Below are 3,416 nucleotides of genomic sequence, written 5' to 3'. Positions count from 1 at the left end.
GCCGTTCGCCGAGGTCCCGACGACGAGCCGCCAGGCAGCACGCGAGCCCGCAGAAGCTCCCTTCAATTCGACTGCGGTGTTAATGCTTGCAAGACGGTGGCAAAGTCCATTGTTGTCCGATCCGGACGAGAAGAGGGGAGCAGCAGAGCTTGCGTGTGAGAGAGAGAGAGAGGTTGAGAGATAGGCTCGGCACAAGATAAGAGATGATGCACGAGACTGGAAGAGACGGAAGTCGAAAGAAGGGCCGCAGGCCAAGGTCACACAGGGGGAAGCCAACGAACAGCAAAGACATGAGGCGGAGGCGTCAGTAGGCAGCAGAATTAGAAAAGCAAAGAGGGCCAGGCTTTTTGTTGCATCAAAGTCAAGCCAGGACACCTCCCCATCTCGCCATCTTCTCTTTTTTTCTCTGCCTGTCATTGAACCGCAAAAGTCCATGCTGAACGAAGAACCACCCAAGCGTGCCAGGGCCGTCCCTGTCTCAAGCCGACCGAAACCAACTGCCGTGCGCACACACACACATCACCTTCTCGGTGCACCGTTCAAATTCCACCCCAACTCCTCCAACTCGGGCTCTCTGACCGATCTAAACTCGTTTGCTATCCCGGACCGGTGCGACTGTTTTGCCTGTTCGTGCGAGTTCGGCGAGTTTTTGTTTGGAATGTAACCTCTCGCCCGCGCAAGAGGCGCCGGACGCGGCCGACCATGGCTCCGGGCAGATGCAAGAAGCAAACCCCGGGAAGCTCTCCTGCTGGTGTGTGTGCGTGTGTAACAGTACAAAAAAAGCCGACACAACGAAAGCCCACCTTGCCGGGCTCGCGACCAGGCCGACCGTCCAATACGATGCAAACGACACAACTCGGACCATTAGCACACCACTTTGTGTGAGGCACAGAAGGGTTTTTTGGTGTTTTTGCATCAGGCTGAGCTCGCGCACGCGCGCGGAACCACCGTCAGGACGGAAGACCAACCAAGTCGCGAGAACACGCTCGGGGTAAAGCTAGCGAAATACGACCTTTCTTTATTAGCCACCACCACCATCACCACCACCACCACCAACAATCGCTTTGTCTTGCTGGGCACATGGCCTCCCCACCACAGAGAGGTTGGTGCCGGGTTCAACTTAATTGTGTTTGCAACCGGTAACCGTCAAGGCAAGAAAAACCACTCACACAACAACAACCTACACCACGCGTGCGTGTGTCTGTCTGCGTGCGCGTTTCTTTGCTGAAATTTGCCAGAGAAATAGCGTCTTCAGCTAGCAGAACGGGACGCACTGAGCACACAAGATTTCGTGCACAAGACGCGGACACCCGCTCCGCTGCCTGAATAGGACCACTGAGAATCACAGGACGTCTCGGACTCACGCGAAAGAGTTTCAAGGACAAAGAGAAGGGCGCGGCCAAGGAAGAAAACACCGGGAGCTGCGCCGACACCCTCTCTCTGACTCGCCGTGTGCATGCCCGTCTTGTCACCAGCGACAGAAACGAGAGGAAACCCTGAAATAGCCTGAACACCAGCCTCTCTCTATACTGGGCCGACCCGGGGACTCCCACTACGGACGCGAGTCACCAAATCGGTCGTACGGGCCCACTGAGCGCACGACACAGGGGAATCTCGTTGCAAACACTGCGTGTGCATACGTTGCTCACAAAGCTCAATGGGGTCACAGGCCCTGACCCGCTCAGAGGCACCTGTGTGACAAGACAACAAATGGAACTCGCTGGAATGTTTCTGCTGTCTTGTCATTTTAGACGGACCCACTGAGCGCACAACACAGTGGAACTCTCTGACAAACACTGCTTGTGCGTTAGCCCCAGTAAACAACTCAGTGGGGTCACAGGCCCTGACCCGTTCAGAGGCACCTGTGTGACAAGACAACAAATGAAACTCGCTGGAATGTTTCTGCTGTCTTGTCATTTTAGACGGACCCACTGAGCGCACAACACAGTGGAATCTGACAAAACACTGCTTGTGCATTAGCCCCAGTAAACAACTCAGTGGGCTCACAGGCCCTGACCCGTTCAGAGGCACCTGTGTGACAAGACAACAAATGGAACTCGCTGGAATGTTTCTGCTGTCTTGTCATTTTAGACGGACCCACTGAGCGCACAACACAGTGGGATCTGACAAAACACTGCTTGTGCATTAGCCCCAGTAAACAACTCAGTGGGGTCACAGGCCCTGACCCGTTCAGAGGCACCTGTGTGACAAGACAACAAATGAAACTTTAAAGACGCTGGCATGTACGTCTTGTTTCTGCTGTCTTGGACGGGCCCACTGAGCGCACAACACAGGGGAACTTGGTGCAAACACTGCGTGTGCATAAGCCATAAAACACAAGCTCAGTGGGGTCACAGGCCCTGACCGGTTCAGAGGCACCTGTGTGACAGACAGCAAATGAAACTTAGACGCTGGAATTATTTATATGTTTCTGCTGTCTGTCTACGATTTCAGATTCACACTTAGAGTTTTTTGTCATTAAGTCATAAAAGCCACAAAACCATTTTAATATGACTTTCCAATACTCTTTGAAAGGTCTCTATATTGATAAAATGAGCCTTTTAGCAAAGTAACACTTTTCGGGCATTTTCAAAGTGCTCCCGCTGAGTGAATTTTGTTCTGAAAATCGTGTTCCCGAAAATCTCCGGGCACCCCGCCAACCCCCCCTGCCAGAAATGACAAGTGTCAAATCAGCGGGTCAAACGGCCACCTCTATCCGACCAGGAGCACCCAAATCGCCGCAAATGGCACTTTTTTTTTTCTTCATCGGGACTTCCGACTAGGTTAATGATTTCCCAAGCTGCAACTCATAAACTATGTCCTGAGACACTTGCCAGAAATGACACATGTCAATTTGGCGGTAGCAACTCACTTTCCCAAGCCGGAAAGCATCACCCGAGGCCGGCGTGAAGCGGCCGAATCTTTTCTCACCGGACTTCCGTGATTTGGTTAATCATGTCTCGAAATCAAAAAATGCACATGTCAATTTGCCGGGAGCAACTCACTTTCCCAGGCCGGGAAGCAACACCCGAGGCCCGCAAAAGGCGGCCGAATATTTTCTCATCGGACTTCCATATTTTGGGGGTTGGATTCTCTCCCGCATTCCAGCCCCCTGGCCACGGGTCGCTCATTCACTTTCAGCCCGGGCCTTGCCAATTTGGTTAATCAGTTAGCCATGCACCAGACTCGGCCTCGCCTTTTTCATTTATGGTTAATGATGTGCCCAGGCTGGGACTTAGTCTCTCCAGCAGCCAAAACTTTTCACTGGTTAATGAGGTGCCCAGCCCGGCACTTAGTCTCTCTCCCCAGCAAGCTTACTTGGTCGGCCGACATTTGGATCCATTTTCGGGGCTTAATCGGGTCGAATACGGTCCCTTACGCAAGGGGAGCCGAAGCCCCGGCCTCTGCCAGGCGTC

This window comes from Somniosus microcephalus, unplaced genomic scaffold (genome assembly GCF_052327205.1).
Source record: "Somniosus microcephalus isolate GS21.2 unplaced genomic scaffold, FLI_Smic_1.0 scaffold1300, whole genome shotgun sequence".
In the NCBI taxonomy this organism is placed as follows: Eukaryota; Metazoa; Chordata; class Chondrichthyes; order Squaliformes; family Somniosidae; genus Somniosus; species Somniosus microcephalus.
Note: the sequence above shows the minus strand (reverse complement) of the source record.